The sequence below is a fragment of the Momordica charantia genome, unplaced genomic scaffold, assembly GCF_013281855.1.
Source record: "Momordica charantia cultivar OHB3-1 unplaced genomic scaffold, Mcharantia_2.0 BLBB01000114.1, whole genome shotgun sequence".
Taxonomy (NCBI): Eukaryota; Viridiplantae; Streptophyta; class Magnoliopsida; order Cucurbitales; family Cucurbitaceae; genus Momordica; species Momordica charantia.
The window spans coordinates 12,880-26,636 of NW_028275270.1; the positions used below are offsets into that span (position 1 = coordinate 12,880).

At 38.1% G+C, this 13,757-nt stretch overlaps 1 non-coding gene across 1 annotated transcript; it reads left to right on the top strand.

Annotated features, from left to right (window-relative positions):
* The first annotated feature begins 4,200 nt into the window (after window positions 1-4,200).
* LOC148207670 (small nucleolar RNA R71) lies at window positions 4,201-4,307 on the top strand. The gene has a single exon (XR_015787731.1). It is a non-coding gene; the product is annotated as a small nucleolar RNA R71 (small nucleolar RNA).
* The last annotated feature ends 9,450 nt before the right edge of the window (window positions 4,308-13,757 follow it).

Here is a 13,757-nt window from a genome sequence, read left to right on the forward strand (position 1 = left end):
TTAGATATTTCGGCTAACCCATTCGACTGAGGATGATACGCTGTTGCAACCCTATGACGCACATTGTATTTAGTCAGCAACTTTTGCATAGACCTATTCACAAAATGAGCCCCCCCATCGCTTATCAGACAACGCGGGGTTCCATAACGCGTAAAAATGTGCTTTTGCAGAAAACGAATGACAACTTTGGAATCATTGGTAGCAGTTGCAATGGCTTCTATCCATTTCGAAACATAATCTACTGCTAACAATATATAAAGCTTACCATTAGAAGATGGAAATGGACCCATAAAATCTATACCCCACACATCAAATATTTCAATCTCCAGGATCGGGGTTTGAGGCATTTCGTGGCGTTTAGATATATTACCTGTCCGTTGGCATTTGTCACAAACCTGGGCAAACTTATGTGCATCTTTGAACAGAGTGGGCCAAAAGAACCCACTTTGCAAAACTTTGGCTGCGGTTTTGTGTCCTGCAAAATGTCCTCCATATGGAGACATATGACAAGCGTCTAATATCGCCTCGTGCTCTTCTTCTGCGACACACCTGCGTAAGATATTGTCAGGTCCTAGCTTATATAAAAAAGGCTCATCCCAACGATAACATCGAACTTCATTTAAAAATTTCTTTACCTGTTGCTTGTTGAACTCATAAGGAACTATTCGACTTACCAAATAATTTGCTATATCGGCATACCACGGAACTGAATCAACTCGCAAGAGTTGCTCGTCAATAAACTGTTCACGTATAACAGTTCCATCATCACAGAGCGGGGATTCCAATCTAGACAGGTGATCAGCAACTTGGTTTTCAGTACCCTTCCTGTCCCTAACTTCAATATCAAACTCTTGAAGTAACAAAATCCACCGTATCAACCGTGGTTTAGCATCTTTTTTAGCAAATAAATATTTTAAAGCAGAATGGTCAGTAAAAACAATGACTTTTGTGCCTATCAAGTAAGACCTAAACTTATCAAAGGCGAACACAACTGCTAACAGTTCCTTTTCAGTAGTAGTGTAATTGAGTTGTGCACCGGTCAGAGTCTTACTAGCATAATACACAGGATGCAAGATCTTGTTTTTACGTTGTCCTAACATAGCTCCTATTGCATAATCACTAGCATCACACATGAGCTCAAAAGGTAAATCCCAATTAGGTTCGATAATTATAGGAGCTGAACTTAGAGCAACTTTCAACATTTCAAATGATTTTAAACAGTCATCATCAAAAACAAATGGTCTATCATGTTCTAACAATTGACACAAGGGTTTAGAAATTTTAGCAAAGTCTTTTATAAAACGGCGGTAAAATCCCCCATGCCCTAAAAAACTTCTAATCCCTTTGACATTTGTAGGAGGAGGTAGCTTTGAAATGATGTCTATCTTAGCGTGGTCTACCTCTATTCCTTGCTTGGAAATTTTGTGACCCAAAACAATACCCTCTTGTACCATGAAATGACACTTCTCCCAATTTAGGACTAGGTTTGTTTGTTCACATCTCTCCAATACTCTCTCCAAATTAACTAAACATGCGTCGAAAGAATTTCCAAAAACAGAAAAGTCATCCATAAAAACTTCTAGAATATTTTCTACCATGTCAGAGAAGATGGCCATCATACACCTCTGAAAAGTCGCGGGTGCATTGCATAGTCCAAAGGGCATTCGCCTAAAAGCGAACGTACCATACGGACACGTAAATGTTGTCTTCTCTTGGTCTTCTGGAGCAATAGTAATTTGATTATAACCCGAATATCCATCTAAAAAACAATAGAAATCCTTACCTGCCAGACGGTCGAGCATCTGGTCAATAAACGGGAGAGGAAAATGGTCTTTCTTTGTTACCTTGTTGAGTTTGCGATAATCAATGCAAACTCTCCACCCGCTCACAGTTCGGGTGGAGATGAGCTCATTCTCCTCGTTGGCCACCACGGTAATACCCCCTTTCTTTGGTACACACTGTACTGGGCTTACCCAGCTGCTGTCAGATATTGGGTATATAACACCGGCGTCAAGCCATTTAAGAATTTCTTTTCTTACAACCTCTTTCATCTTCGGGTTCAACCGCCTTTGACTCTCAATAGAGTTCTTAGCATCTTCTTCCAATAGAATTTTGTGCATGCAAAAGGCCGGGCTTATCCCTCGGATATCTGCTATCGTCCATCCAATGGCCTTTTTGTGCTTCTCCAAAATCTGCAATAAAGAATATTCATTAGTAGGTGATAAATTGGAAGCTATAATAACTGGTAAAGTGTCGTTATCCCCTAGATACGCATATTTCAAATGCGACGGCAATGGCTTCTGCTCCAACGTGGGTGGTTCCACTATGGACGGAAGTAACGACTTGCATTCTTCTTTTTGTATTTTTTCAATAGGACTAGCCACATCTTCTGGTCCTTCTGCTATCTTATCAAGCTCTTCTTCAATCTCTGTAACTAACGAGTCATAAAACTCATCAAACATAATAGGATTCAAGCTATTTATAGCAGAGCACTCTTCAAAGTCTCCTGGTAATTTCATGGCGTCTAGAACGTTAAATTTAACTTCTTCATTATTTACCCTCATTGTAATTTCTCCCTTCCTTACATTAAAAACTGTATCCCCAGTGGCTAGAAATGGTCTTCCCAAAATAATGGGAACGTCTAAGTCCGCCTCGCAATCTAGAATGATAAAGTCCGCAGGGAAAATGAATTTGTCCACCTGGACTAAAACATCTTCTATCTTTCCCTCAGGTCTTATGATAGATCTATCTGCTAGTTGGAGGGTAACCGTAGTAGGTCTAGCTTCTCCTATGCCTAAAGATTTGAAAACTGATAATGGCATAAGATTAATGCTAGCGCCTAGATCACATAATGCCCTACCTAAGTTTTTTCCTCCTATGGAACATGGAATGGTAAAACTGCCAGGATCATTACATTTCATGGGTAGCGGGCTGCCTACAGCCTCACTACTACATTTTGTCATGGCTACCAGTTCATGCTCTCCTATTTTTTTCTTCCTAGAAATTATATCTTTCAAAAACTTAGCATAATTTGGCATCTGTTCTAGAGCATCTACTAATGGTATATTTATATGCAGTTGTTTTAAAATATCTAAAAATTTTCTAAACTGGGAATCATTATTTTTCTTAACTAATCTTTGTGGAAACGGGGGAGTAGGGGTAAAAGAAGGCTGTACCTGTGGAGGAACACTCGGGGTGTCCTCATTACCTTTTCTAATATTTTCTTTTTCTGGTGTTGTTGGATTTTCTGGTATCTTTACAATTGGTTCAGTGGACGGAATCTGTACATCTGTTGTTGGCATTGTTGGTCCATCATATGCCAGTCCACTCCTGAGGGTGACAGCTTTGCACTGTTCTTTCCCTTCTCGTTTTGGTAATTCAGTATGGCCTGGAAAAGAACCTTGTGGTCTATTCTTCAATTCATTGGCGAGCTGTCCCAATTGGGTCTCGAAATTCCTCATTGATGCCGCTTGGGATTGTATCACTGCGTCGGTTCGGGCCATGTACTCCTTCATCATATTCTCAAGATTTGAGTTGTTATTTTGAACTGGTGGAGTCTGTGTTCTCTGATTATACTGCTGTTGCGGTGGTGGGATGTATTGCTGTGTAGGTGGAACATAGGGCTGCTTGTTCTGTTGGCTCTGCCCTTGATTAAAACCGCTCGAACCTCCTTGTCCTCCCCATGAGAAATTAGGGTGGTGCCTCCAACCTGGGTTGTAGGTGTTCGAATATGGGTTAAAGTTCCTATTGTTCCCATGTCCTACATAAAAAACAGAAGCAGGGTTATGTGGACAATTATCATAAATATGGTTTTCACTGCAAAATGAACAAATGAGATCGTTGACTTGGCAAACAGGGGCAGGAGTGCAATAATCCGACTGCACAGGTTGTATCGGCGTGGCTAATGGATTTTTTATTCCCAATGCCATCTCTTTCAGCCTCTGGTTCATTGTAACCATCTCTTTTTGCATCGAGGTCGCAATGTCCAGAGCCAAAACTCCAGCTGGATCTTGCTTCTTTGGTGCTGCCCTAGATCTTTGCGAACACCATAGTTCGTTGTGTGAAGCTAAGTCTTTTAGGATGTCAACTATCTCGTTGAATGTCTTCTTTGTAAAGGCTCCGTTGGCAGCATTGTTTAGCATCATCTTAGTAGGATGATCTAAACCTCTAAAGAAATGTTCTATCTGGATGCATGCCGGCAAGCCATGGTTCGGACATTTCCTGATTAGTTCTTTAAATCTCTCCCACGCCTCGTGAACAGGTTCACGATCATATTGTCTAAAGGAGATGATCTCCTCTCTGATATCAGCGTGGCGAGTAGGTGGAAAGAATTTTGTTAAGAACTTCTCCACTAACGACCCCCATGTGGTGATGGATCCCGGTGGAAATGCATTGAGCCATGCTCTAGCTTGGTCCTTCAAAGAAAATGGAAAAAGTGTTAGCCTCAGAGCATCGTCTGTTATATCAGGTAATCGAAATGCATTTGCAATTTGAATGAATGATTTCAGATGATCATGTGGATCCTCATGTTCCTGCCCTCCAAAATGTCCAATTGTCTGCAACATTTGGAACATCATTGGTTTAAGCTCAAAGTTTGCGTGGGCTGGAATAGGGTTGACTATCCCTGAATCAAAGTTCTGAAAAGCCGTGGCGGCATATTCTCGCATTGCCACGTCTCTGTTGTCCGCCATCTGGATATGGTTGAATTCATCATTTCTTGCATGATCCCTCATATTACCGTTAACAGCAGGTGGATCAACCGGATCACGAGGTGGAATATCTGCCATCGATGTGCTCGTACTCTCTACCTCACTTTCAGGACTGATTTCACCTTCTCTCTCTTTTTGCTTTTCTAGTTGTTTTCGAAGTCTTTGCTCCTTTCGAGTTTTTCGAAGGGTCCGCTCAATCTCAGGGTCAAGGGGTAGAAGAAAAGATCTTGTGCTCATGCACTTTAACGTACCCTTGTGAGATAAACGACCAAAAATATAGAACAAAAACGGTGGATGGAAATTACACCCAACAACAATTCACAAAAAAAAAAACTAAAAGAATTTGAAAATAATTTTAAAACTAAAGTCCCCGGCAACGGCGCCAAAAACTTGACTGGGTGTTTATGCTGAACGCACGCACTAAGCGTGGTAACAATTATATAGATGCAAGCGCACACCTGTCAGAGTAATATAAAATGGATGGAGTATCCAAGTATCGATCCTCAAGGACTTCTAAATAATTTCCAAACTCTGAAGTTTTAAAGAATAGTGAATGTTGAAATGAGTGATTCTTGTAAAATGGGAAGTGGTCACAAATAATGGTTTTGGATTTGGGATTTGGACTTATAATAATAAAACCTAGCCCGATTTACTTCAAGTTAGCCAACAAAGAATCAAGGACATGCTAAGGATAATATGCATTTTACTTTAGAAACTAACGACTACGCTTCTCACTTTACTTATGTCTAAGCAAGTTCAAAGTCCTAAGACATTCCCTAATATGTCTATTATGAGATATATCTTAGTTTTAGGATGGAAATAGTCGCAACCTCGGGTTAAGGTCCTATGTCTAGGCTACTTAAGCGGAACCCTTATGTCTAAGGCGCTCCTCTCCTCGGTTTAACCACTCAACAATGCAAATAAGCAACCTTTTCAGTATTGACTTGTTAAGACTTACAGTGGCCTTCTCTAAATCCTAACTTTTTGGGAAAACATGTTGAGCAATGAATGGAAAGCAAAAACATTACCTCTTAGCAACCCTTTTTAGACATAAAAGGCTAACTATCCATAACCGGGCTAGAGACGGGAATTTAGAAAGACATATTGAAGAAAATACAGCAAGTAAAACGGTTGAATGTGGAATGCATGTGTGAAAAACAAAAGTTAACTAACGGAGAGTTTTTATCGGGATTGAGAGCTTCGCCCTTCTCTTTCAAGCAAGGGAGAGTGTCACGTGCTCTTTCCTCCAAAAACACAACTCTCTTAACTAAAAATAAAGTAAAGGCAAAGGGAAGATAAGCAAAGTGCTAGATTTTTATATATTTGAATAAGTAGTAAATAACTAAGTACAAATGGAAACAAAACAAAGCTCAATAAAAGAATGTAAAGTACTCGGGATTTAAAAACCAAAAGCAACTAATGAAAGCAACTCAAAAGTACTTAGAAAGCAACAAAGAAACACTAAAAATGATCAAGAGAAGGAAGCAAGGCTTGATGAATTTGGTGGAGAAGTTGCTGGAATTTATAGCTGTGCAGAATTGGTTAGGTAGGTCCTAAAACGATGGTGAATCACCCATTTCCAACTCCTTTGACTGACCAAATCGTGCTCAAACTGATAGTGGAACACTTCTTCTACACGTATGCATCGGTTGGAACCACCAAAACGCATTGGAAGACGCGTTTCATTAAGGGCAAAGTTGGAAGAAAACCTGTTTTTCTGCAGGCATCCCAGGCGCCTGGCGCCTCCATGAAGGTTTTTCCGTCTTTTTGCTTCTTTTGATTAATTTGCACTCCCAAATGGTCCTGAAATGTCATAAATACCATATAAGCCATCCACAAACCATAGTATATGAATTTTGCATGAATTGGAACTCAAACGATCGAGAAAAATCCTAAACAAAGCTGAAACATAGTAAAAACAGCATCTAAAACCTTCTTTTTACGCATGTAAACAAGCGTAATCAAATCTCAATAAGATTGAGAGGTTGGTTAAGAATGGCATTCTAAGTGAGTTAGAAGATGATTATTTACCACCATGTCAGTCTTGTCTTGAAGGAAAGATGACTAAAAGACCTTTTACTACAAAAGGTTATAGAGTCAAAGAGCCCTTAGAACTTATACATTCAGACCTTTGTGGTCCGATGAATGTTAGAGCTCGAGGAGGGTATGAATACTTCATCTCTTTTATCGATGATTATTCAAGGTATGGTTATTTATACCTAATGCAACATAAGTCTGAAGCCCTTGAAAAGTTCAAGGAGTACAAGACTGAAGTTGAAAATCAATTAGGTAAAACCATTAAAACACTTTGATCAGATCGGGGTGGAGAGTATATGGACTTGAGATTCCAGGACTATATGATAGAACATGGAATCACGTCCCAACTCTCAGCCCCTGGTACACTTCAACAAAACGGTGTATCAGAAAGGAGAAACAGAACCCTGTTGGACATGGTTCGATCAATGATGAGCTATGCTCAGTTGCCTAACTCGTTTTGGGGTTATGTAGTGGAGACTGCAGTTTATATTTTGAACGTAGTTCCATCAAAGAGTGTTTCTGAAACACCCTTTGAGCTATGGAAGGGTCGTAAACCTAGTTTACGTCACTTTCGCATTTAGGGATGCCCGGCACACGTGCTCATGACTAACCCGAAGAAACTGGAACCTTGTTCAAAAGTATGCCTATTCGTAGGTTACCCTAAAGAGACGAGAGGTGGTCTCTTCTTCGATTATAAAGAAAACAGAGTGTTTGTAACGACAAATGCTACTTTCTTAGAAGAAGGTCATGTTCGAGATCATAAACCACGGAGTAAGGTAGTAATTAACGAGATTTCCGAAGAGGCTACAAACACGTCAACAAGAGTTGTTGATCAAACTGGCACTACAACAAGAGTTGTTGATGAAGCCAGCACATAGCGTCAGTCACATCCACCTCAAGTGTTGAGGGTGCCTCGACGTAGTGGGAGGATTGTGTCACAACCTAACCGCTACGTGGGTTTAACTGAAACTCAAGTTGTCATACCTGATGACGGCGTCGAGGATCCATTGACCTATAAGAAGGCAATGGAAGATACTGACAAGGACAAATGGGTCAAAGCAATGGACCTGGAAATGGAGTCGATGTACTTCAATTCCGTTTGGGAACTTGTAGATCAACCTGACGGGGTAAAACCCATAGGGTGCAAATGGATCTACAAGCGAAAACGAGACGCCGAAGGAAAGGTACAGACCTATAAGGCGAGACTTGTGGCAAAAGACTACACACAAAGGGAAGGGGTGGACTATGAAGAAACCTTCTCCCCTGTAGCTATGCTTAAGTGTATTAGAATACTTTTGTCCATTGCCACATATTATGACTATGAGATATGGCAAATGGACGTCAAGACTGCTTTTCTGAATGGCAATCTTGAAGAAAGTATTTATATGTCTCAACCCGAAGGGTTCATAGAACAAGGTCAAGAGCAAAAGGTTTGCAAGCTTAAACGGTCCATATATAGACTCAAACAAGCATCTCGATCTTGGAACATAAGGTTCGATACTGCGATCAAATCTTATGGTTTTGACCAAAACATTGATGAGCTTTGTGTATACAAGAAGATCGTCAACAACACCGTAGCCTTCTTAGTGTTGTACGTGGATGATATCCTACTCATTGGGAATGATGTAGGATACCTCACTGACATAAAGAAGTGGCTAGCGACTGAGTTCCAAATGAAAGATTTGGGAGAAGCTCAATATGTTCTTAGCATCCAAATTCTAAGGGATCGCAAGAACAGAACGTTAGCCCTGTCTCAAACAACTTATATCGACAAGATGCTTGTTCGATATTCGATGCAGAATTCCAAGAAAGGTTTGTTACCCTTCAGGCATGAAATTCATCTGTCTAAGGAACAATGTTCTAAGACACCTCAAGAAGTTGAGGATATGAGACGTATACCCTATGCTTCAGCAGTGGGCAGCCTGATGTATACTATGCTGTGCAGGAGGCCTGACATTTGCTTTGCGGTAGGGATGGTCAGTAGGTACCAATCCAACCCAGGATATGATCACTGGACTGCTGTTAAGGGAATCCTCAAGTATCTTAGGAGAACGAGGGACTACAAGCTCGTGTATGGCGCTAAGGATTTGATCCTTACAGGATACACTGACTCTGACTTCCAAACAGACAAGGATTCAAGGAAATCCACGTTGGGGTCAGTATTCACTGTTAACGGAGGAGCGGTAGTTTGGCGAAGCATCAAACAAGGATGCATCGCAGACTCCGCGATGGAGGTTGAGTATGTTGCAGCTTGTGAAGCAGCAAAAGAGGCGGTTTGGCTTAGAAAGTTCTTGACAGATTTGGACGTCGTTCCAAATATGAACTTGCCCATCACACTTTATTGTGATAACAGTGGTGCTGTGGCAAATTCTAAAGAACCTCGAAGCAATAAGAGAGACAAACACATCGAAAGGAAGTACCACCTTATACGGGAGATAGCGCAGCGAGGAGATGTGATTGTCACGAAGATCGCTACAGAGCACAATATTGCTGATCCTTTTACAAAGGCACTCACGGCTAAAGTGTTTGAGGGCCATCTAAAACGTCTAGGTTTACGAGCTTTGTACAGTTAGTCTAGGGCGAGTGGGAGAAATGTAATTGGGTATAGTGTATGCTCTAGTTTATTGTATTTTCCCTTTGCTTTATGATAATGTACACCCCACTCGAGTTTAGTTCAAGTGGAAGTTTGTTGGGTGTGTTACCCTAAACTCCTAGTTTGTATTTTGTAAAAACAAATGTCTATTTAATAAAGTTTTATTCAATAAATTTGTTGTAGAATCATAGCTTTGCATTGTCCAAAATCCAATAAACTAAACATCCAAGGTTATTTATGATGTAATCGGGACAATATATATACTGTGTATATAGTTGATATACGGGGTATATATTTGATATACCCCTGATATATGAATGAATAATGTTCCGTGAATAACCTAAAGGGTCTATAGTATATGGATAAGGTTTGGTACCTTATCCTGGCAAAACTATGGATACGGCCAACTCTGTAATGGTTACAGACGACTCGATCCAGGTCGTTCGTGTGGAGACATGCGAGTGGGGGTATCCTATACAATGAGTTTGTATAAGACCGGACCGCGAAATAGGCAATCTTTAGATGTAACACCGTTAACTAATGGATTGCCATTTCTTAGAATGACTAGGCAACTCATTCTCAATCCTGAGTGAGTTATGGACTCTTGCCCGTGAGGGCTTGTTCTTTGATCTATATGGGTGAGAGTGGCCCAAGTCGCCGACTCAACATTCCTACCATTTTGGGGATGAGACCGAGTGGGGAGCTGGGAACATAACTTCACAAGATGGAATTCACTTCTCCCCGACTTTAGGGAAGTAGGTGAGTGTTTCCTTAAATGCTGACTACGGGACTTGAACAAGAGGCCCCACCCTCTCATTGGCCGAGAGGGACTTCCGGTTATTGGTTGGACCATAACCGGGTTGTTCATTAGAGGAGCAGTGGTGTTTAAGGAGTAAGATGTAACTCTGGGGTAAAATGGAAATTTAACCCAACTTGAGTTACGAACACTCGTAAAGGATTGACTCGTCATTAATGGTCGTATATCCATGGACACGAAAACATTCTGCAGTGAGAAGAGTGCAATTGCGGGTCTTTAGTGGAATTACCCGTAGTTAACGAATCTAGATTAACTCGGTCAATGAGTTTGACCGATTAATCTTGCATCGTTGGAGCTTCGGATCTGTAGGTTCATTAGGTCCCCTTGCTAGCTCATAACGGGTAAAACGAGGATCAAATTTTTGAAAGAGTTTGAATTGTTCAAATTACTTAAGGGATTATATGTATATTGATACATTATAATATATATAGTTAATTGTAAATTAAAACTATATATTATGAGAGATATTATTTGAATGAGATTCAAATAAAATTAATATGAATGAGATTCATATTAAAACTATAGGTTAAAAATAATGTGCATAAGATGTACATTAAAACTATAGGTTATACGAGAGAAATGTTTTAGAATATGATTCTAATTTTATAATAAATAATTAAGTGTTAATTATTTATGTATATATATATTTATTAATTATTAATTGGATTCATAATTAATTATATTAATTAATTTGATTAATTAATTTTATATATATATATATATATATTAATTATTATATATATATTTTTTAATTATTATATATATATATATATATATATTCATATTATTATTAATATTAACTCCCCTGCAAAATTGCAGGGGAGTGGGAGGTGTTGTGATGTGGGGAGTTACCTCACGTCACCCTTCTTCTTCTTCTCCAAGTGTTGGAGAAGGACAAGAACATTTTTTTTTCAGAACAGAACAGAAGAAAAAGAACTCCTAGGATTTCTCTCAAATTCTCTCAATCTCTCCCTCTCTTCGATCAAGGTGCTACCACAAGCACGATCCCGAGACCCAAGAGGATAGCGAGGAAGATCCGGTGGTGGTGTTCGAGGGAAATTCACTGAAGAAATATTCTTCAAAGGTTTGTTTTTCCCCTGTATTTTTCTTTTTTAAAATTCGATTTTGTATCCTGAAAATCAGCAACGAAAATCCATTTCCGCTCCGGGATTCACATCCCTTCAACACAGACTTAACAAACCTAGACTTAACAAATCCACACTTAGCAAACCCAGACTTAATAAACAAGCGCAAAACAGCGAACCAAACACCCCCTAATAGATTCAAGTCTAGCAACAGGAGCAAAAGCTTCCTTATAATATATTCCTTCTTCTTGACTATATCTTTGTGCAACTAACCTAGCTTTATTTCTAACAATATTACTATACTCGTCCATTTTATTTCTAAAAACTCATTTAGTACCAATATCAGGATGATCATCAGGACAGGGAACTAATTCCCAAACACTATTTCTTTCAAATTGATTTAACTCATCTTGCGTAGCAATTAACTAGAATTCATCAACTTCAGCTTTTTGGTTCAATTTGAGATACAAAAGCAACATTCTTTCATGCATTTAAACAAGATTGAGTTCTTACACCTTGAGATACGTCACCTATAATTAACTTCTTTGGATTGTGAGTTAAGAAACTCGAATCCTTAGGAATGGTTTCCTCTAGTACTTGTTGAGTCTCATTTACTACAGCTTCCGAGTTATTATCTTTAAAGTTCAAATTCTCAAAAGGCATTTCTAACTCATCACTAGCAGAAACTTAATTAGCAGCAATATGAGATTCATCAAAGACAACATCCATTGACTCTTCAACTACAATGTTTCTTTTATTAAAAACTCTATATGCTTTATTACATGTTGAATATCCTAAAAATATGCCAAATGTCAATTTTTGACTCAAACTTTCCAAGTTTCTCTTTATTTTTTAAAATAAAACATTTGCAACCAAAAACTTTGAAATAGTTGATATTTGGAGTTTTATCATTAAAAAACTCATGAGGGGTTTTATTCAAAATTGACCTTATTAAAACACGGTTCATCACATAAGAGGCAGTATTAACAACTTCAGGTCAAAAATATTTTGGTAAATTATACTTATTTAACAAAAAAGTAGTTAATTCTTGCAAATAGCGATTTTTCCTTTCTACAACACCATTTTGTTGCAGTGTTTTTCGAGAAGAAAAATAATGAGAAAAACCATTTTCATCACAAAACTTTTCAAAAGCTGCGTTGTTAAATTCTCCTCCATGATCACTTCTGATTTTCGAAACCATAAAACCTTTTTCATTTTGAATTTTCTTTGAAAAAATTAATAAAGGTTTTTAAGGTCTCATCCTTATGAGATAAAAATAAAGCCCAAGTAAATCTTGAAAGTCAACTATAACGAAAGCATAATGTTTTCCACTTAGGTCCAAATAGATTCATATGTAATAGTTGCTAAGGCCTAGAAGTAGAAACCATTTTCTTTGGTTTATAGGATGATTTGGTTTGTTTACCCATTTGACATGCATCACAAACTTTGTCTTTTTCAAAATTTAATTTTGGAAGACCTCGAACAAGAGATTTTTTTGGAAATATTTGAAATCAAATACATGCTAGCATGACCTAATCTTCTATGCCACAACCAAGAATTATCATGCATTTTAGACAATCATTTATTATTAACAACAAGACAGTCATTCAATTCAATTGTATAAATATTTTTCTCTATTTCCTACAAACAGTAATTTTCCATCAAAAGTATTTTCAATTATGCAATTTTTCTCATTGAATACTACTTTATAGCCTTTATCACATAATTTACTAATGCTTTTAAACCATCCACAAGCGACACATTATCAATAAAAAGTTTGAACCATTACCTATATTATTTCCAATGATTTTACCTCTTTTATTATCGCCAAAGGTAACGTATCCTCCATCTTTCTTTTCTAGGTTTGTAAATTTTGTGTGGTCTCCGATCATGTGCTTTGAACACCCACTATCCAAGTACCACTTGTTCTTTGTTGATCTCAAACATACCTAGAAGAAAGATGATACTCAAGATGTAACTTTAGGTACCCAAGCTTGTTTGGGTCCTTGAGGGTTAGTGAGCAAAAATTTAGGAATCCATCTCCTTTCATTTAATGCACCATTTTTCTTCAAGTTACAAGCATAACTTTTATGACCAAGTTTTCCGCATGCATTGCAAACAATAGTAGACATTGAGCTTTCTTTAACAAAGTAGTTAATAAATTTCTTTTGTTTTTGATGAGGTTTATAGCCTAAACCACTTTTATCAAACATAGCTTGTTGTTTTCCCATCATCATATCTAAGTTCTTTTTACCATTTGTAAACTTTGAAAGGGTAGATGATATATCTTTATTTTTCACTTCTAATAATTTATACGCCTCTTTTAAAGCATGCAAATTTGACTTAGACATGACAAGATCTTTTATAAACATCTCACTTTCTTTATTTAACCTATCATGCTCGACTAATAAATCATGGTTCTCATGAGCTGGCCTAGTATTCTTCTTTTTAAGAGCTAAATATTTATTACCTAATTTTTCAAATTCTTCTTTAATCTCATTATAAGCATCCATAAA